General features: G+C 33.6%; 1 protein-coding gene across 2 annotated transcripts in view; it reads left to right on the forward strand.

The window, feature by feature from the left end:
* Window positions 1-24,038, forward strand: part of LOC145293106 (dynein regulatory complex protein 9-like) — a 1,598,532-nt gene that overhangs the window by 683,984 nt on the left and 890,510 nt on the right. The gene's annotated exons all lie outside the window — the stretch shown is intronic.

The raw sequence follows: 24,038 nt of genomic DNA on the forward strand, positions 1-24,038 counted from the left end.
TATTTCAATTTTAGTAACCGTTCATCAAGGTAGGGAAGAATAGGAATCTAGAATATGAGAATTTTCAGAGCTCAACCAATCAGATTATGCCATGTGTATGTATCTAATAAGCAGTTACAGTCGATATAATCTCAATAGCATAGGAAATGTAAACTTATTCCTGGTGTCAACTGATAGCGGTAGTAGGACTTGATATTTAGAGAGAAAAATAGGAACTCATTCCCTTAAAAATGTTGCGATTATGATAGTGGTGTTCATCGGATGCAATGTAGCATTTTATTATCACGACTGAATGTGTCTAAAATGGTGTTTGAAAGCTAAAGAAGATAGTGGCTATTAGGCTAGATATGATAAATTTATATGTTGCATCTGTTGTAACCAGAGGGGAATTTCTGCAGTTCTTTTGTTATGAAAAGGGACAGACCCTAGTAAGTAAGAAGGCAAACTATGTAAGTTTGAAAATGAGAATTGGAAAAGGTTAGAATCGAATCTAGTAAGAAAAGTTAAAAAAGAATACACATTGAACTCTTAGGAATGCAGAACGATTGTCATGGTTCGTGCAAATAACTAAATATTAATTATGTTAGAGATAGATATTTAATTTAGGAATGCAATTGATTGTTCAATCATTTAGAAATAACTGGATATTAAATATGTCAGTTAAAAGAATGGACAATACGAGTTTAGAAATAATGATTAACAAATATGTTAGATATTGGACAATTCAAATTGGGAATTCTTTGTTTACCAAAGGTGTGTTTCGACATACATAGGTAAAATTCACGGGAATAAATTACACATGACGTCATCGAGAAAGGAGATTCTCAATATATTGAGACAGAGTTCGAAGTTAGATATCACACCAGGCACATAGTCATAGAGTCAGCAGACGAGAGTCGGACAGCGATTTAGTGAGAGCTGATGCCCTCTTGGAGGCGAGAGGGAGGGAGAGGAGACTATGGAGTTGTAAGGGATTGAATACCTGACAATCATTAATCATCCAGCTGGTATGAATAAAGAAATATCTGATATTTGTAAATTTGTCTCGTCGTCGTCATCACAACTGAAAGGTAAATGCGTTTTGTCTATCATCTTGTGAACAAACTTTGTATAACCCTCTTCCAAGTAATGTGCCCGTCATCATCACCAATAATGTATCTCTCCTTTATCTGTGTCAACAAGAACTGTTGCATAAATGTCTCAGCTCCATATTATAATACGATAAAAGATTTATCATCACAGTCGTCATGATGTAAACAATATATAAATGACATTAGCGTCCTTTGTTCTGAGTCCCCGTTATATATTGTCTACAATATGTACCCCAACTATTCAACATGTCTCCGATATGACCCCCCCCGATCACGTAACACTTTTTATACAGGAGATAAATTACTTCTTCTACTATATTTTTCCTTCTTGTCTAATTCACCAGTCATCACAAAATCGAATACATGCAATGCACAAACAAACAAGCAGACCAGATTATCAGAGATTTAGTATTAAATATATTTAGTATTATATTGCTTGCTCTTGTTTTCTTGACAATTTTAATACACGGCATGATCACGGTGACACACCGGTTCCCGCTGAATCAGCGAAGTTAAGCAACATTGAACCTGGCCAGTACTAAATGGGTGACCACACAGGAACTTCCAGGTGCCGTATGTGCTCTCTATTTATCTCAGTATTGTTTCCAGTCGTCCTGGACTTCTTGCCACTGGACTCAAACAGTGCCGATTCAGGAGAGGTGTGGTTGGAGATTGCGTAACTCTTGCCTCACAATTACACGCGCAGTTGCCACTAAGAGAGCATCCTTTGCCGTTTGAAATTGAACGGAAGTATCGATGTGTTTTCTTTAAATAAAGTGTTAGAATACAGGAGACGAAAGTAGAAAAAAAAAACCACTCAGAAACATGTTGCGTTTCTTTTATTCGCAAAATGATTAATGTTTTTTGCATAACAAATTGAAACAAATAGCATGAAAACAAAGTTCTTTGAAATATTAATTCTTCTCCGGCTCGAAAAGTCTGCAGGTAGAACAGGAGAATGAATCATTTTTAAAAATCTTTTTCTGACAAAAATAAATTAAATAAATGAAAAATAAACAAAACAAGAACACACACACATATGTTTACAATTAAAACAATTTTTTTTTATTTCGAGGCTTACGTAATGTGATATTTTGACATCGTAACTGTTATTTTTCTTTTAACACATTAAGTCATATAACTAATCATTTTTATAACGGTTATTTCGATTAAAACGAAATTTTATATTGTTATTTGTAAAACTGAATTATTTTCAGTTGGGTTTCGTTGCACCAGACTTTAGGAAAAATCTTTCTAGACCGAGGCAGTATTAAAGAAATTTGCTTAAACTGGTATATATTCATCAAATAGTGCTCAATATCCGGAGAATATCGTTATATCTTTGCATCCATCTGCCGAAATATCTGGTGAGGAGGTTTTCATGTACTTTTCTTGGAGGGCGATTACATTTTCGTGTTTTTATCCGTTCTTTTATATTTTGAAAATATGTCCAAACCGAACTATACGTCCATCCGAGCAACGCCTGGCATCCATGCTATTATATAATATAATACATAATATGATAAATATAATATATGTTACATAGTGTTATCATTGAGAGGCACCCAATTGACGTTTGGTGTATAACATAAAAGGGGAGGACCATAATTGTATTTGTTGTCATGGAATGATTATTATTAGAATGAAAGGAGATTATGCGTGTCATAAAAGAATTCCGTGTGCGTATGATCGTCTAGTTTCATATGCGGTTGTGTGTGTTCATATCTAATTGTTCATATGCTTTTGTGTGTGTGTGTGTGTGTGTGTGTGTTACATGCATTTTCTTCGACATACCTTACTTCATGTGTCGTCGATGTTGATCCATCTGGAATTCATCTTCTCTTGGAGGGAGACTGGTATCTGTTAGACGAAGATTTATCACTCCAAGACGATGAATTGGTTTTATAGTTTTTTATTTACCTTCCAGATGTCGACACAGAATATGGAAGTGAATCTTGCTTGCTTTGAACACGTCAGCGTCCCCCACCCCCAGTGAAGGGGAGGGAACAGCTATTAAGCCGTCCGTCTTCTTCAAAGCCCAAATCCAGTCTCACTCATCTAGCCAACCTGACCACGTCACTCATACGTAATCTGGTCAGCTGACCCTCGGTTCTGGTAAACGTGTCTACACTCCACGTTTACTCACCCCCCCCTCTCTCTCTCTCTCTCTCTCTCAATCCATTCTGTAACATATATGATATTACATATATATAATATAATGTAATATAATGTAATATAATATATATATAATATGTATATATGCAATAATATATATATATACATCATATAATAAATATATATATATTATACACAATATATTATATATATATATATTATATAATATATAATTTTATATAATATATATATATAATACTAGCAGTTCCGTTCGGCTTTGCTCGGACCCTATGTACTGTTCATAAGATTATGTGCATATGCATATATAAAAAAGTGTGAATATGTAAAGTAATGCCTTTCTGTATCATAGTTTTCCTTAACTACCATAGAGAAAAGACAGACAGACATTTTCACTTTTATATATATATATATATATATATATATATATATATATATATAGATGGATAGATAGGTCGGATGCAATATATAGTAATGACTTAACAAGTATTTAAAAAAAACGACTTATGCGCCACAACCGAGAATCGAAACCAACACGTTCAGCTCACGATTTATTTTGCCTCTGCCGTCAATGACTGGACTATGAAAACATGTTTACTGCAAGGTTAAAAATTAAAACATTAATAATAATAGGGGATTAATTAAAATTAATGTTTAAAAGAATATTCAAATTAGCTAGACCTTTTGCTAGTGAATGCAATTCCACAACCCATATATAAGAAAATTGTACTTTCTTTTTAAATAAATAGAAAAGAGGGTTTTTAATATGAATATCAATACAAACAGAAAAAAACGAATTTATAGGTGTATAGAAGATAGATAATACACAAACACACACACATATATATGTATATGTATATATCTATAATATAAAGCTGAATATGTGTGTGTGTGTGGTCACGAATAGGCTCCTATATGGTTGACTATTTTAAAAAACTGATTACATATAATGATAGAAGATGTATCGAGACACAGGAATGGGTATGTTTGATCTGGCAGAACGGTGGTTCATTAAATTGTGGGGTCTGCGTTCACGCCTGGTCAACAAACGTTTACAAGTGTTTTTGATATAGATGTACATAATAATAATTTGATAAGTATGTTTTAACTTAAATAGGGATTGTATGATAAAATTGTGGGGTCTGCGTTCGTGCCTGGCCTCCATAGAATGGAAATAGGCACAAACTTTAATAAAAACTTCTCATATCTATCTGCGTAAGTATACTTTGATAATTATGTTTCAGTTTGAAGAAACATGGTATAATAAAATTATGGGGTGTTCGTTCACACCTGACCTCCATAGAATGGAAATATGTCACAAAGTTTAACAAGGTTTTTTTAACATAGATCCACAGAATATTGTGATTAGTGTTTCTGTGTGAACAGGTATGGTATAATAAATTATGGCGTTTATCTATTTTATTTTTACTTTCATCATATTTTGCTTGGTTTTGAACCCCCCAAATTCAACCCAAATTTACAACCTTTCCTTTTCATAACCAATCATACTTTCATAAATCAGAGTCCATTTTCTGTAGGCTGTTTTTTAACCCAGTCAACGACGGGTACTTTTGCTAGTATATATATATATATATATATATATATATATATATATATATAAAATGGAAAAATATATTGATTATAGAAAAAATATGCATTTATTAATTTGAATCAAGGGAATATAATATAATGTGTAGGGTTATGAACGCATACACACTGTATTGCATTGCCTTGTTTCAAATTGAATAATAAATCTATATATTTTTCGATTATCAATATATTCCTAATCTATCTAAGCTTCACCTGCACGTCAGGCTTTTTATTATATGGAAAAGTCTACATGTATAGAATCCTTATATACTTCTTTGATCCCCCTTTTCTTTCTTTTTTTTAAATATATAAATATATATATGTGTACATACATATATGCACATATATATAAATATATATACATACATATATGTGTGATCGTTTATGTATATTCATGTTTATTTAATTTATTTATTTGTTTATTTTCTATTGTTTTTGTTAGTTTTAAAACTATTTTGTATCGCTATCCTAGAGTAAATTTTATTTTGTGAACACAGTTATTTACTATTTCTCTTCTACAGTTTAATAGATTTTGGGGTTCTTGAAAGTACAGGATAGCAAATTTTTCATGAAGGCATAATTTACATGGGTCATCTAAATGCCTACACGTGGTAGCTTGTCTTATTATTTTCCATTCGACTACCGGCGAATGTCCGCTTTCTTTGAGTTCCCAGTATTTATTCGCTAGTGTTTTTTATTGTTGAATGTACTTTTGTGGTCATAGTATCGGGATTTGAAATCAAAGGAAGTCATGCCTATGTAATATTTCTTGTTATTCGGGTTTTCTTTCGCAAATATTGTTGCCTGATAGTTATTCGTGTTTTGTTGCGATGAAAATGAATTTAACAGGTCAACCAATATCAACGAAACAGCCCTAAAAAATAGGGATACAAAAATATCGATATCAAATATAAGCAACAAAACACCAATAACTATAATAAAATTAAAAATAGAAGAAAAAGAACTATAATCTCGTATACAGCCCCATACAATCAAATGTTAAAAACAAAACTTGGCAAGAAATTTCTAGATCTTATTGAAAAACACTTTCCAGCAACCAACCCCTTACACAAAATCTTCAATTAAAGTTATCCTACAGTTGTTGCGAAAATTTAGAGATGATAATTAAAGCATATAATAACAAAATACTAAATAAAAACAATGTAAACAACAACAAAATAAACAATAAAAAAGTAGACACCATGACAAAAATAAAACTAACACTAGCAGAAATAATAATAATAATAATAATAATAATAATAATAATAATAATAATAATAATAATAATAATAATAATAATAATAATAACAAACCAACCCCGGACAAGAACAACCGTACCATAAATAAAAATACTAATAACGAACAAGATAAATGCAACTGTAGACACCGCACACTTTGCCCAGTCCAAAATAAATGTCTAACAAAAAGCGTAGTTTATCAGGCAACAATATCTAAATTACTAACTAGGTCTACCTATGTATTGAACACTTATGAAGTAAATAATTAAAGTTTACGCATAAATCTATATTTTCGTATACTAATTTTATGTGAGTAAATGAAGTAGATATATATGTATATATATATATATATGTATATATGTATATATATGTATATGTATATGTATATATATGTATATATATGTATATATATGTATATATGTATATATATGTATATATATATGTATATATATGTATATGTATATATATGTATATGTATACATATGTATATATATGCATATGTATATATGTATATATGTGTATATATGTATATATATATGTATATGTATATATGTATAAATGCATATATGTATATATATGTATATATATGTATATATGTATATATATATGTATATATGTATATATATATATATGTATACATATATGTATATATATATATGTATATATATGTATATATATATGTATATATGTATACATATATGTATATATATGTATATATATATATGTATATATGTATATACTTATGTATATATATATGTATATATATGTATATATATGTATATATATATGTATATATATGTATATATATATGTATATATATATATATATATATATATATATATATATATATATATATATATATATATGAGAAGTGGGAATAATAGTCAAGACGAGAACAATAATTCGAATAGTCCTCATCTAAAAAATTCACAAACATAAAACGTTTTAATTTTTGTAAAAACATGATAAAATCCTCTGTAGTGCAACAGCAACTCAACAATGTCCAGTGTGTGTAGGTGATAGTGGGAAGAAAGGATGGAAGATGACCAGCTGGAAGGTTTTTGTTGCAATACTGTTTGCTATAATGAAAGATTATAATTACAGAACAATTGAAGATTCTATTTATAGACATAGGCGATCAGAACTGACCAATCACTTCATAAAACATGTTGGATATTTTACATTCTTTTTCGTTCTTCACATGAGAAGAAACTATATTCTGAATCTTAGAACTTGTACAGATTCGTTACTTACCAGAAACTCATTTAAAACTAAAAATGACTTACAACTCCAAAGTTTATGGACGGTTTTTCTTTTGATTCAAAATTCGAATTGTGGCAAGTGAAATTTTCCGGTTATTTACGAATTCAAAAACTACACAAAGTTATTCAGACATAAACTGAACATTGAAACGACCTAGAATTTATTGAAAAGAAAAACGTAAATATTTCTGCGGAATTGATACAATGCTTAGATGACTGATAATGCGAGAAGCCGCAGATGATGGCTGAAAAGCAGTGAACATATTAAAAGAGCATTATTTATCGAAAGGAAACCCAAAATTATTTCTTTTATACATAGTTGACGTCTCTAAAACGTATAAAAGCCGAGACGATTACAGACAAGATTATAAGAGGCGAAACAACGGCAAATTCATTAAAAATGTATGGCGAAGTTATTAGCGAGATTCTGTTGATCTCCTTGATTCTTAAAGTGTTGCCGGTTTATTTTTAGTCGTTTACACCCGTAATAACCCAGATAGAAACACGCATGACTTTTAGACAATAGCCCTAAGAAGTTACAAAAAAACAACAAAAAACAAACGAGAAAATGATAAGGGAAAATAAAGAATCTACAAGTATCATCAAATTCAAAAAGACTCACCAAAACCAACAAAGTCAAATTATATCTTTACCTCGAATAAAGATCTGCAACTTTTCAAAGAATATTTTTCTGCTAAGAAAAAGACGAACATTATAACTGTGGGCGACTCAACCACAAAAGTTCTAATGTAAACAGAAAAATTTCAAAGGGAACTCTATCATACATTTTTATTTCCATGTACATTTAACGATTCAACAAACAGTAACAACTTTCTTGTCGATTGTGGAGCAAAAGTGTATGCACTTACGAATGAATCGATTTTATCAATTATGATCCCAACTTTAACTTCCAGGGTTACTTTAGAGTGCTACCTGATGGCCGCTGAGTAAACGATATCATTTTAAAGAGAGACGATGCTAAATGGAAGACAATATTATTTTAAAAGTGTAGCACCATCGAAAAGCACCTGCCATGGTTTGCAAACTTAGCATAAAATTCTTGGACACTTGGATTTCAGATCTCATGAAGTTATCGAATGTGGTTGACGGAATGAAAATAAAAACTTCTAAAACTTGACAAACTGCTACGTTTGTACACAAAAAAGTGGCGAAGTACTATAACACGATGCCATAAAAAGGCCACCAAAATTCTATAACTCGTGCATTGTAACTTGAATGGTCCCGTGGAACCGATAGGCAGAGAAAACTTTAGGTATGCATTGAATTTTTTAGGTGATCAATCTGATTTAATAATGGTCTTTTTCTTAAAGGACACTGTTAACAACTAAAAATACTTAGCTGGCATAGCGTCTTACGGTGCAGTAAAGTGTATCCATTCAGACAATGAAACTTACTAATAGAGACTTTGAACTTTTATCAATTAACCATCGCATTAAACATGAGAAATCAGTCTCTCAATCACTCAATAAAACATAACTGTTGTAAGATCGTGGCGGCCCCTTTTTGAGATGGCAAGATATCTACTTATTGAATCCAAACTTCCCCAAAACCCATGGACGTATGCGGTAATGTCCACTCCATATATACGCAACCGGTTCTCTTACAAAAGACTATCCAAAACCCCACGTGAAGCTTTCTGCTATAAAGAAAATGAAGCAACATGCATGTATATGGTTCCACTTGCTTCGCATTTATAGATAAGAAAAACAAATTAAATATTAACAGCTGCAGATTATATTTTTTAGGCTACGACGGAGAAATCTCAGCCTATTTAGTATTTTTTAAGACAAAACTACAATAAAAAGAACCTGATGTGTAAAATTCGCAGACACGTTTAATTTCAAAAAGGAGAATCCATTATATGAAGAAGGCGAATTTCAAATGACGACAACGAAGTTGATATTGACAGACAAAAATATTCATAATAATAACAACGATGATGCTGATGTTAAAGTCGAAAATACATCAGAACAGTATACAGGAAAACATAGAAGACTCGTTTTTTAGTGATCGACAATTTCGAATATTATCGTCTACTATTGCTATTTCATAGACAATACGCCCAAAAGTTTTATCGAAGTAATTAATTCAGAAAACTGTCAGCAATGGAAACTGGCAATGAAAAAATGAAATAGACGCGTTAAAAGAAAATAAAACCTGTTTGGTAGTGCCTCCACCAAAGAATAAAAATGTAATTTTTTTCCGATGTGTCTTTTCAAAAAAGACTACAACGTCAGGCGTCGAACAGTTAAGGCAAGATTTTATGCCAAAGGATTTTCTCAAAGTTATGGCATAGAATACTTCGCAACTTTTTCTCCGACCATAAATTTAATGAGTGTTAGAATTTTGTTGCAACTAGCATCACAGTATAATCTTTAACATCCATCAAACGGACATAAAAAATACTTATTTAAATGCCCCGATAGATTATAAAATTTATATCTGCCACCAGAGGGATTCAAAATGAAAAATAAAAATTGAGTGTGGAGGGTTAACAAATCACTGTATGGTTTGAAACAAAGTGGCAGAAATTGGAATAAAATGTTTCGAGATTGTTTGACTCCAATTTGTGGAGAACCACACAGTGATTTGTTATGCCTCCACAGCCAATTTTTATTTTTCATTTTGAATCCCTGTGGATGGGTAATAGAGCACACTTGAGCTTCTGACGATAGGAAAGAAATTTAACAGTTTTAAGTTAAGCCTAGAATATATGAGAAAAATCCTTTCCTGATGATTCTACAAACGTAACTGGGTTTTATTAAAGAGTATTTTATTTCAATAAGAAACGGATTTTTTAGGAAATAATTCCACTAAAATAGTACCGTGTTTTATTTGAAAGCCGAAAATCATGGCGCTAGGTATACCAAATGATTTTGGTCAGACTAGCATTAATTTGTAAAAAAGGGTTTGATGCGGGGATGAGGATTTCACACTTAAAATTCAGGAGGAACTTTTGTTTCAGAGAACATCAACAACATTAATGCGAAACTACCGGAAAACGTTCTTCCAACTTCCAACATAAATTTAATTCTCACTTGCTCATGTTCACCACGTTTTCACATCAGACTCACTGTTGTCATATCCCATTTTTTTTTAGAACGGTTTGATGTCTACGCATGCGCATTACTACAAAAACACAACTCTGAGCAACTACTGTTTTGGTCGTTCAGATAGCTGCTCGACTGGCAAAACAACGCAGTCGCTTTGAATTCGTTAAATACTCAACTCTCCAGGTAGACCATCGCCATTTTTTATGAATTCTTAAACAGATACGGACTTTCAACATAAGAGTGGCAGACAAAATTTCTATGTGAAAAACAGATCGATTCACTGATCCTTTCATAGAAATATATAAATGCAGTAAAAAATAAATAAAGAAATAAAATAAAGAAAGAAATAAAGAAAGAAATGCAAAGGATGTAATCTGTATTTCTCTTAGTTTGTCTGTCCATTACACTGTTTCTCAGAAACTACTGATCCGATCTGGCTGAAATTTTGTATGAACAACTGCAGAGAACGAAGTTTTATGGTATTCGTTCGATGCACAATTAGGGATCAATACGAATTAGTATTTAATGCAAAAATAGGCACACATTTAATTAGATTCTACCATCAATTTGGCATGATACACTCAATCTAAGCCAACTTTTGCCCGTTTCTAATGGACAAAAAGTCTAGTTTTAAATATCGTTGTAACTATTAAGCATGCATAAGTTTTATAATACCGTGTGTGTGCGTGTTTAAGAAAGAAGTAAAAAACTATTCCTACTGTGGCAACGTTTAGAGCATATGCTTAACTACCCATTCATAAGATAGGTGACATATGGCTATAACTTAGGTCGTTTCCACATTCAATGACACAGAGGTGTGAGCATTCTCCAATCATACCGTTAAACTCCCAAGTTAATTATTTCTGGAAAAACATTTCATTAAGAATCATATTTTTTGTTAAATCAAAGTAAAAATTATGAGTAAAATTGACAAAAGACAAAAAAAAAAAAAGAAAAAAAACCCCAAACATTTTCCTTTACTAGAACATTAAAATTCTTCGTGGCAGCTTGTGTGTGTGTGTTTGTGTATGTGTGTGTGTGTGTGTGTGTGAGAGAGAGAGAGAGAGAGAGAGAGAGAGAGAGAGAGAGAGAGAGAGAGAGAGAGAGAGAATATCGTTTACTGTGTCCGATCCGCAATTTCTTTCCAAACGAACTGCTTTGCTTATTTGGGCTCAATATATAAAAATTGAGAAAAGCAGTTGAAAAATTTGCTTTTTAAAAACATAGTTGAAAGGGGATCAGATCTTTTTACCGAAACATTTAAGGATGACGCAAATCAGTGCACTGTCTTTACTTTAGAAGATGTTTCCATGTTTAAACTTTGAAAACTGAGACAATAATTTAATCAGTCATATATATATACCGATTCCGATTCTTTATAAATCTCTAAATATTTAAAAGTGTTATTTTGTCCCGATTTCTTTAAAAACACATCTTGAATGTTCCTATATTTTCTCAAACGTAAAAACAAACTTGTGAGGGGGTGGTCTAGAGATTTAAGTCTTACTGGAAGTTTAAATCAATAAATATTTATTATTTTATTATTACTACAAGAAGTGGAAGATGTTTCTTAAACCAAAATCAAATTAAATAGATAGTTTAAGGAACCAGTTTTTGCATCGGAAAATAGGATAAAATATTTTCAGATTCCGATACCGATTCTGATACCTCAGAAAGCTCTGATTCTCCCATTCCCGATTCCGATTAATCGTCCAAACAAAAATTCCAACGAACCGAAGACAGAAAGAATGTAGCAATTAAAGCGACTTGCTTTTTTGCGTTTATAGGAATCACTTAATGATTTAGTCGCCACACTTCTTTTTCTTTTCCTCCAAGAGTCTAGATCGCAGGTTCGGATCTTGAAATAAACTAAATAAAAGTACAGCATTCATTAACGAACTGTCCGGGTGTTTAGAGGTGTGTTTTGAGCAAAAAGAAAAGTGGTGGTAGTAGGCAGATAGGCTCGAACCTGTACCACGAAGGAGGAGAAGTACGTGAAAAAAGTGATGTCTCCGCCAAACCGAAAGTGGCGAAAGTTTAAATTAAGGCTAGTCAATCGAAAAGACGGGATGACTTTCGAAAATATCGGCGAAAAAAAAAACTTGTAGAAACGTGCCGAGCAATGAATATGTTTAGCTAATTTTTCAATATTTGTCGTCCGAAGGGTCGTGCTTCAAAACGATACCGATCTGGTGAAAACCTGTCGTCTCTGTCGAAAGTTTTAGGAAGATATACATACATACATACATACATACATACATACATACAGGTGAGCCTTATATTATAGAAGATTATTTTTTTTTCAGAACAATAAGTTACGTAGATACGTAGACAATAGTACTAATATAATAATTATATAATAAAATTTAAGATTTAAAAATGTAATTTCAAACTTAAACATGACAAACCGACAAAACGGCATATTATAGAGCTGACGACAAACAATATATGATAACATTAAGCGATAGTAAAATACTGCGCTTAAAACAACCAGACGTGATCAACTAAGATACGTCCATTAAATGAGAGTATTTAGCGATAAACATGCTGTTTCAAATGCGACTATGAAAGACCAAAGAAATACTATTTCATTAAGCATGACAGACGAAAGAAACATTGTTTCATATTTGAAAAAGCGTTCCTGTCCTCATGAAAGCATGACAGACTAATGAAAATAATATTTAAAATGGAAGAATGGTATAAAAAAATGATATTTCAAATGGAAGCATGACAGACCAAAGAAAATAGTACTTCAAATAAAAGTATGATAGACCCAAGAAAATATTATTGAAAGTGGAATCATGGCAGACCAAAAAATATATATTATTTCAAATGAAAGCATGGTAGACTAAAGAAAATAGTATTTCAAATAGGAGCATGACAGATCAAAGAAAATCCTATTTCAAATGAAATCATGACAGACCAAAGAAAATAGTCCGTCGAATAGAAGCATGACAGATCAAAGAAAATATTATTTGAAACTACAGATAAAGTTTTTCTTTGAAATGTTTTATATTTTTAAATCGTAATGATAAGCAGCTTTGTGTGTGTTCGATAAGAAATTTTTGTAAAAAAAAATTAATGAACTGTTTAGATATCGGACATAATCCATACTTATATTTTAGATGAACTTAAAAGATGAATAAAGAATGGAAGAAAAGGTTTTATTGATTTTAATGCCAGATCAATAATGTCTGCTTTTACTAATCGATGGATTTTATTGATTCACATCTGATTGAAGTGCAACAGTTTTGAAACAGCGTTAGTATTTCGCATCAACTCACGATGACCAAACACATCACGGTGGCAGAGGTAAACAAATCGCTGTTCGTTCAACTCTTTGTTTGGAGTAGATGTGATTGTCCAATCTAACAATAAATACGCGTCGTCAAAGCCGAGAGAAAAGAAGACAATTATTGACATGCCAGCAGGACGAACAGGATTGCAGCAATTTGATACTAAAAAGAAACCGGAAGCATTATCCTGCGTCAATGACACAACATTCTATCCTCTTTACACAACCGAATGAAATAGACGACTTGAGCGAGATTTCAACACATTAATCGTAAACAGATGTATAAGCAAATAAACTCTAATCCTAATCTCAAGTTGAGGACACGCAACTCATCTTGTCAGGAAGAGTTGCGTACTTATTGTAATCCGGCAAGGAAATTAACAGAATGCCTCTTCAACAACAACGTAATCATCATCAAAGAATCTTAGCTTGAGCAAAAAGAAAAAGAAAGTGGTTGTAAGCACACAGCCTCGAAAACGTACTACGAAGGAGAAGAAGTACGCGAAAAAGTGATGTCTTCGCCAAACCGGAAGCAGCGAAAGTTTAAATTAAGGCTAGTCAATTGAAAAGAGGGGAAGACTTTCGAAAATATCGGCGAAAAAAGTGACCCCTTCTTGAAGAAAAGTGCCGAGTTAAGGGTGAAGGAATTAATGTTTTTAGACAATTTTCAATATTTGTCGTCCGAAGGGTAAAGCTTCAAAACGATACCGATCTCGTGAAAATCCGTCGTCTCTGTCGAATGTTTTAGGCAGACATACATACATACCAGACATACATACATACATACATACATACATTTAAACAGACAGGTGAGATTTATATTATAGAAGATGATTTATGTAAGAACAATAAGTTACATAGATACGTAGACAATAGTACTAATATAATAATTATGTAATAAAATCTAATATTTAAAAACGCTATTTCAAACTTAAGCATGACTAACTGACAAAACGGCCTATTATAGAGCTGACGACAAACAATATATGATAGCATCAGGCGATAGCAAAATACTGCAAAATCTCAGCACTAATGTTCTCTCTTAACTGTCAAAACTTCCACTGCCTGTTCAATTCATCCTTATTAAAGTCGTTATTCCTATCATATGCAAATAAATGTCACCTATAAAAAAATCTAATTACAAACACAAGTTCTTGACTGAAATGCAAATGCTCAACGTGCCAAACAGTCTACCCTCTTCCAAACTGTTAATTCTTAATTTTCGTCGTTGTTCCACTAACATTAACTTCTACATCATAGTTTAGACAACACAGGAGTGTTAAATTTTCCGGTAAGAGACAGTCTTACATAACAATAATTAGTTCGATATTAAAAGCAAAGGAAAGCATGATTTTGTCAACTACCTTGTTTGTATGATGCTTTATTGACATTATTTTTTTCATAAATATTCACATGAAAGTTGTTTAGCTAAAAAGAGGTTAATTTTTTGCTGCCATGTTTTTTCTGAGTGTCAACGAGTCACATTCTTGCACTTCTTTCTGTATTTTTAGTCCCCCTCCCGACAAAAGGAAGGTGGACCTGTAAATTCACCCGTGTCCGTTCCGTCAGTTCGTCTGCCCACATTTTCTCAATGACTACGCCTTGGAATTTTTTGAATTTTTGCACAAACATTAAACATGATATGAGTAAAAAAAAGTAATAGAACAGATTTTCCGGGAAAACTCCGGTTGCCCCTCCCTTTCGGGTTAAAATGGCTAAAACTGACACTTTTGTGCCTATTAAAAAAAAATTGATGCCTTGGATTTTTATAAAACTCTCTGAAAAGCTGTAACTAACTGATTTCTATATAATTTTGTTTGTCTATACTTCGCGATAACTCTTGGGTGTGCAAATAAATAATAAAAACACTCCATTTTTGGAACTATTTTACCATATATGTCCAAAATTTTCTGTATATGTCTATTTAGCAGTTTTGCATGGTGCTGAACTCAAATTTAAATATGTTAAGGCCTTGGAGACTTTTGGGGCTAAATGTGGGGTGGCAAATGATGGACTTAGTCATTTCTTTTTTTTTGCATGGTGCAGAACTGAAATTTAAATATGTTAAGACATAAAACTGTACCGTTTGTTTATTTTCACCAGGATTTGACGTCCCCTGGGGGACTTTGGGGCTAAATGGGGGGGGGGAATGCTGAACTTAGTCATTTTTATACCTCGTTCACTGTGCACTCACGGGGGACCATGCATGTTTCACTTATTTTTTTTCTATTCCTACCTACGTCACACCAGATGCTGTAACATAACTACTAGTTGTGAGACGATTAATCAAAATCGGGAATTAAAAAAAAAAAAAAGAATATTAAAATCGGAAAAATTTGTGCCTATTTGTCGATGACAAAAACGATTCTCCAACCTCTTTTTTTTATTATCTGTTCTCCGTAGAGAAAACAGATATAGACAGAGGCTGAAGATATTTCGATATTATCGACCATAAACCGCTCCCTTTATATCGGATTTGAAACCGACATCACCAATGCTTTTCTGACTTTCTGTAACATATATATACACGTAATTCGTTCAAAAGTAAGGCCCAGTATTTTTTTTAACTCAAAATTTAAAACGTTCAAGAGCTATGAACATGGGAGTGATACCATTAAAACGAGTAACTTTTTGTGCTCGAGAATTTATTTTTTACATATTCTCAATGCACTTTTTCCAGCCACGGTCGTAAAAGTCCGGAGCTCACTTTATCATTCACATCTGTGAGGCCACTCTGAAGTCGACGAACCCATCTCTTAACTGTGCTGATATCTACTGCATAAACATTCAACAGGCGCTGGTAAATGTTGATCGGTTAAATTTTGTCTGCATAGAGGAATTCAATGACGCATCTCCGCTTCTAATGCCGGTCCATGAAAGGGGTTGCTTTCTCACACCATCAATATCTGCAACAGAGAGAGTAAACTTTCAGCACATGAATGCATAATTTCAGTCATCATAACAATGCAATTTGCTCTACCCTCTGATCTATTTGGGTGAATAAAAAGTAGGAAGTATTACGTTTGTAACGTTCCTTATATATATATATATATATATATATATATATATATATATATATATATATATATATAAGTGAAAATGTGTGTGTGTGTGTACATTTCCCTACCAAATAACTCTGTCAATTTTCGGTCTAGAGACTCGAGATTTGACATATTGAAATTTAGGAAAATCTTTTTAATCGGTTTTCGGCCAAAAGTTTGGCTGTCAAGGGGTCAAAGTTCAACGATTTGATCTTTGAAAACTCTACCTAACTCTTCCACCAATTTTGGGTCTAAACATTTTAAATTTTAGATGTAGGTTTGTTGTACATGGATCAAACTTTATAATTTGATTTGAGCCCAAAAAAAACATAAATATTAAGGGGTAAAAATTGGGGTCAAATTTTTTAAAGTTGACCTCTGCGGTCTCTACCAAATTACTCAATCAATTTCTGGTCTAAACATTTGAAATTTTACATAAAACGTATTCAGAGATAGGGACAAGCTTTTTAGTCGGAATTTTGAGATGCCAAGGGGTCAAAGTTCAACAGATTTGACCTTTGCGGTGTCTAGCAAACTACTCAGCTCAGTTTGGGTCTAAACATTTAGAATTTATACATAACGGATATTCAGACTTGCGGCAAGCATTTTAATCAGTTTTTGGGTGAAAATTTAGCTGACAAAAGGTCAAAGTTGAAAGAGTTGACCTTTGCAGCTTCTACAAAATTCCTCCATCAATTTTGGGTCTAACGACTTGAAATTTTAGATGTAGGTAACTTGGACATGGGTAAAACTTTTTTATTTTTATTTGAGACGAAAATAATAAATCTTAAGGGGTCAAAATTGGGGTAAAAGTTAAAAAAAATTACCTCTGCACTCTTTATGAAATTACTCAGACAAATTTTGGTCTAAACATTTGAAATCTCACATATAGTGTATTCACACATAGGGCAAGTTATGAAGAGTACATAGGGCCCGAGAAAAGCCGGGTTGAACTGCTAGTTTATATATATATATATATATATATATATATATATATATATATATATATATATATAGTCATCCACATACAGTACTGTTACGCTGTTTCGCAGCTCATCAGTGCGTTACTCGACTGTAAAATATATTTAAATATGATATATTAATTTATGCAGATTTCATATTTATTTTTATAGAGCCAATTCTGTCTTGATTATTATATTTTACCCAATATAAAATTGTAATTTCAAAAGTAAAAATTATATATTATTTAGTTGCCATCAGCTAGAATCGAAACCAAACATTTTAGTGCTCTAGCATTATCCGTTATCATCTGAGCTAAGTCCATATGCAGATCTAAACATAAAAAATGAATGTAGTAAAACGTAAAATGGGTGCTTGTGCATGTGTAGAAGATATACATTTAGTCGACTTACACCTGACAACTTTTTTTCAAATTTGACTCCTTAGCAGCTATTTTCATCGGCTAAAAACCAAATCGTATTTGTTCCACAGCTTTGAATCCTTGACATATCAAGCTTCATGACTGTACACCCAAAATTGACAAAATAGTTTAGTAGAGACGGTTCCACACACAGACGAACAGACACAGACAAGATCATATATATATATATATATATATATATATATATATATATATATATTTAAATAAGTGTTTTACGGTACAAAACTTATAAAGCGCTTTAAATAAGGTCGGGAAGACTCTAGAGGCTCCTTTCATCAACAAGCTCATCAGGAGTCAATCGTTAAATTTCTATCAAGTGTAAAACAAATGTCACACAAGAGCGAAGACTTAAGTGGGGATTATTTATAAAATTATAACGAATGGATGAAATGAAAAAAAAAATTATATATATATATATATATATATATATATATATATATATATATATATATATATAAAATTAAATGAAGGGCGAATGGGATTACGAGTAAAAAAAAAAAATTACGAGTAAATTATATGTTGTAGAATATATACAATTGTATAAAATATATGTACAAAATGGGATATGTGGGGAAGTTAAAATTTAAAATATATCCCCAAATAAGTCCAAAGATTTTACGAATTCCTTCTGTCGACAGAGAGAGGGCCTGTGTGAGAGGATAGAGATTGACTCCAGAATCCGCAGGTGATTCGAAGAGTCAGCCCGGTGTAAAATCCTAAACTAGTTCATTTTATATGCATTGATTGGCACACGTTGGATTTTCATTTTATATGCATTGGCACACGCTGGATTTTTCAAGGTGCTGACCAATAGCAGATTCCAAGGTGAACGAGGGGTGACAAGGCTTACTTAGTCTGATGCTTGCTGGAACATGTTGGTTTATTCTTGTCTGCAAATTTAAACGGGTTCGACCTACATAGACAGCAGCACTCTGACAGTTGAATTGATAAATCACATTACTATTTATGATGTAGGGTAAACCATCATTCACAACTGAAGGAAATGCAGACTTAACACGATAAACCAAGTGAAGAGCAACAGATGAAAACAATTTGATACAGACTTGATAACAAATCTACCCAAACACTGATCAGGGTCACCAAACCAAGGAATTTTTAAATAAACAGGACACTTGGAGGGACCAAAAACTGTAGGAGAATTGTGAGCGTTAACTTTATTATAAATAATATTATCAACCAAGTTCTCCGGATAACCATTGTGAATAAAAATGTCTTTAATCTTCTTTAATTCACAATCCAGTTTACTAGAAGAACAGATTCTAAGGGCTCTATACACTAATGTCTATTTTTTTAGCATGAACCTTGTGTTTAAAATGCCTCCTCACACCTCCAAAAATCAAGGGGAGTAAAATCCGCTGATTGTGGATGGTACTCAATACTTGCTCTTCGTTCTACTCATCTGTTTGGCAGGTAACCATAAAGATAGGCTGTTACGTCATGATGATAGTGGCGATGTGGTCCATCCTACTGGAAGTGCCATTTTTTATTCTAAAACATCTCTTGGAAACGTTGGATGGCATATTCGTGTAGCAAGTTAAGATAATTTAAAGAGTGTATATATTTTATTAGGATACTCTCTCTCTCTCTCTCTCTATATATATATATATATATATATATATATTATTATTATTATTATTATTATTATTATTGGCTCACATGGAGCTTTCACACAAGTCAGCAAACTATCTGATTGGAGACCTGTGGTTTTCTCTGGAAGCTGAGTGACAACAAGTCTCCCCAGACGTCCAGCTCTCTCCACCTCCTTCGATAGCATTTGCAAATGAATTTGCATCATCGTAACAGTCGCTTACCATTGATTTCTCGTTGGTAGTGGCCATTGGTTTATACTGGAATTTGAGTGACACTCTGCCTCCCCAAGGTCCCAGTTCTCTTTGCGCTTGTCCAGCCAGGTCTGGTTGGCGCTTGCTCCTCGGTCTTTCAGTCCTTATTGACCCTTCTCGGCCATTTGGTACCACTTTTTTATTGGGGGGAGCGGTGATGAAGCAATGAGGGGGATGCATGATGGGGATGTATAACTTGTAGATATGCAGCTTTGGTGTTCTTCATTCCCTGTAACGCTTATTTGTTATATCGTCTTCTTGTATTATTCTCCGCATTCAAGGGTTTTCCTTAATATTTCAGTCGTTTTCATTATCGTTAGTCATTGTACTTTTGCAGTTATTCCTCTGATTCCAATTTCTGACATTCTTTTTTCAAAGTTTTTCGGAATTGTTCCTAGTGTTCCTACTATTATCGGTACTATTTTGATTTTCTTCATCATCCAAATCCCTTTTACCTCTCTGGCTCTGTGTATTTGCTTCGTTTCTCCTTTTCTTTCATACTCACCCTGTGGTTAGCTGGGACTGCAAAGTCTACGATTTGACAGGATTTTTCTTTCTTGTTAATTATTACGACATCTGGTCGTCTTGTTTGGATGGGTTTGTCCGTCTATATGTCCATGTCCCATAGGATTTTCTGGTTCTCGTTTTCGAGTGCTGTTGGGGTTTTATGCTTGTACCATTTGTCTGTATGCCCAAAATGCAGTCGTTTGCACAATTCCCAGTGTACCACCCTCCCCACTTGGTCATGCCTGTTTTTTGTATTCCTTTTGGGCAAGTTTGCTGCATTCACTTACTATATGGTTTATCTTTTCGTCTCTTTGTCCACAGAATCTGCATTTGCTGTTTTCTTGTGTTTTATCGATCCTTGCTTTGATATGGTTGGTTTTTATCGAGTTATCTGGTGCTACAGTTATTAGAGATTCAGTTTCTCAGTTTATATGTCCTTTTCGCATCCATGTTCAGGTGTTTTCGTTATTCTTATCTTTTGTCATTCTTATGAATCTTCCGTGGAGTTGTTTCTCTTCCCATTTCTCTTTTCTCATTTTGTCGTTTGTCTCTCTGTTTTCTGTTTTTTTTTTTTCAGCATCTCTTGCTGCCATAATTATCCATTCAGTGTTTTGCATTATGTATTTTTCTAGTTCTTTTTTTGTGTCCTTCACAGTCTTCTATATAGATCAGTCCTCTCCCGCCGTCTTTCCTTTTCATGTAGAGTCTGTCAATATCGTCGTTTGGGTGTAGTGCATTATGCATGGTCATGAGTTTCCTGGTTTTCTGGTCGAGTTGTCTCATTTCTTCTTTTGTCCACCCTATAAACGGTCCAGGGTATCTTACTAGTAATACTACCCATGTATTTATAGCTTTTATTAGGTTTCTGCTATATAATTTCGTTTCCAGGAGTTTTCTTGTTCTCCTGAGGTATTCGTTTCCAATTTTCTCTTTCATTTCTGTTGTTTTGATGGTATCCGCTGCCAGAATTTCCAAGTATTTATAGTTGTCTTGTTCCCCTAATGTCCTCGTTTCTGTTTGGTTGGGTAGTTCCATGCCTTCTGTCGTTTCCAGTTTTCCCTTTCTTATAAATAGTTGTGCGCACTTTTCCATTCCAAATTCAATTTGGATATCTTGGCTGAAGATCCTAGTAGTGTTAATTAGTTCTCTAGCTCCTTTTCGGTCCTTGCAAAAAGTTTGAAATCGTCCATGTACATCAGGTGGTTCATTTTTTCCTCTGTATTGGAGAACTTGTATCCGGCTTAGCACTTTCTCAGAATATTGCTCAAGGGCATGATGGCTATGATGAACAGTAGTGGTGATAGTGAATCTCCTTGGAAGATGCTTCTTTGTATGTTAATTTCTGTTATGTGTTGTCCATCAGCTGTTAATTCCAGTCTCCATGTTTTCATTGCATTTTCTATTACGTTGGTGATCCTGCTTGGTATTTTATACATTTTTAGGCATTCTACTATCCATGCTTGGGGGATCCTGTCGTACACTTTTTTGTAGTCGATCTATGCCATTGTTAAATTCTTCCTCCTTTTTACCTCCTTTAGGATCTTTTGATCTATATATAACAAGTCGTGTGTTCCTCTTTTTCCTTTTTGGCATCCTTTCTGCTCCTCGGGGATGAGTCCACGGTTATTCAGGGAGTGGTAGATTTATTCCCTCAGTTGTGCTGTCAGTATCTTCCACATAGTTGGTAAGCACGTGATTGGCCTATAGTTGCTAGGGACGGTTCCTTTCTCCGTGTTCTTCTGTAGCAGTGTGGTTCTACCTTTTGTTATCCAGTCTGGCACGTTTGCTTCCTGCATACAACTTCCCACGTTTTGGGCTAACCTTTCGTGTAAGGTTGTGAATTTTTTGAACCAGTATGCATGTATCCTGCCGTGCCCTGGTGCTCTCCAGTTTGCCATTTTCCTATGGGTTTTCTTTAAGGTTTCCTTGCTGAATTCATTCATTGTTCCTTCTTCTATTTGTTGTAACTCTGTTTTCATGTCTTTCAGCCACTCAGCATTTCTATTGTGATCGCGTCGCTCTTCCCATATTTTACTCCAGTAGAGTTTTGTTTCTGTCGGATTTGGTTGTTCTGTTTTTGTTTTTCCTCCGTTCACATTTTGGTAGAATTGGCTTTCATTGGTTTCAAATGTCCTGTTTTGTTGGCATTGTTCAGATGTATATCTATATCATCTCAATCTCACTTCTTTTGCTTTTATTTTTTGGTCCAGTTCTTCATGTTTCTTGTTTAGCCTCTCCCTTTCCAATATTCCGTTTTCTCCACATTGCTTTCTTCATAGTGATCATTTTGGTTTCTTTTTTATGTTTGTGTATTTGGGTTTCTAGTCTTATTTCCCATCCAGGTTTTGTCGGTCCGCTTGTCCCCGGTTGTTTTTCTGATTTGAGTTTCATACTTACCATTTTGGCGCCTGCGTAAATCAGGTTGTTTAAGTCTGTGATTGTATTTGTTGGGATATGTGGGAGGAGCTTGTTAACCTTCTATGTTTCTGTTTTTAGTTTCTTCTGCTCTTGGTTCCTTAACGATGGGAGCTGTGAGTTTTTTCCCCGTTCATCAGCTGTATTATTTTATTTACTTCATTTGCTTCATTCTCTGTTAATTCTGTTTCATTGTTTTCGGTTTCCACGTTTGTGGACTTCGTTCTTTGTTGGTCGTCGGCCTTTTGTGTTTTTACTTGTGAGGCTTCAAGTTGTGGGGTTGCTCTACATGCGGTTACTTAGGTATGCTTCTTGTTCAGTTTCATCATTTATTTTTCGCTGAATTTCTGTTAGTTCTAGTTTAGAGAGCCAACCTTTCTTGAGTATCAGTCTTGCTTGATCCGCAATTCTTTCTTCTGTCGTATGGCAGTTACTGGATAGGTCCCATAGTTCTTTCATTCCTTTTGATGGTTATCATGGCTGTGCTGTGTTTGTTCGGTATCATTTTGTTCCCTGAAATTAGAGGTTATACTTACTTGTTCAGCGTCCATGTCATTTGCGTTTCTGAAGCTAGAAGTTGGCCAACATTCGCAGGATGACGACCGGGTCCCCCATGCTGGCTACCGAAGGAGCACCTGCCGATCATGACACCCAGATCTTTCTTCTGGGTCCCATGGTTTTGATTATTTGTAATTGACATTTTTCATGTTTTGGTGTTTGTGGCAACATCGAGCCCAGAATTGTTTTACCTGTGGTTCTGATGCAGGGATAGTGTAAAGCTCCCGTCTATCCAAGAGGTATCGTGCACTATCACACATACATATGGGGGAAAAAATGAATATTCTACTTAGTAAAAGTCGAAAGTCATGCTCTGAAAGATAGGTCTACCTTACACCATACTGTTTAGCCGCTGGAAATGTTGTATGAGAAAAGAGGAAGAGGGCAATTTTCCCCACCGCTTTGGTAGCATTTAATTCCATAATTCAAAGGCGGAGAAAATTTCTACGCCAATATCGGTAAAAAGTCTCGTTTCTGTTATAAATTCGAACTAACATTTAACTAGATAATTCGCCTGTCGCCCATCTGGATATTTTTGCATATTATTATTATTATTATTACTCACCAAGA

Source organism: Euprymna scolopes, chromosome 14 (assembly GCF_053919585.1).
Source record: "Euprymna scolopes isolate OS-2025 chromosome 14, ASM5391958v1, whole genome shotgun sequence".
NCBI lineage: Eukaryota > Metazoa > Mollusca > Cephalopoda > Sepiida > Sepiolidae > Euprymna > Euprymna scolopes.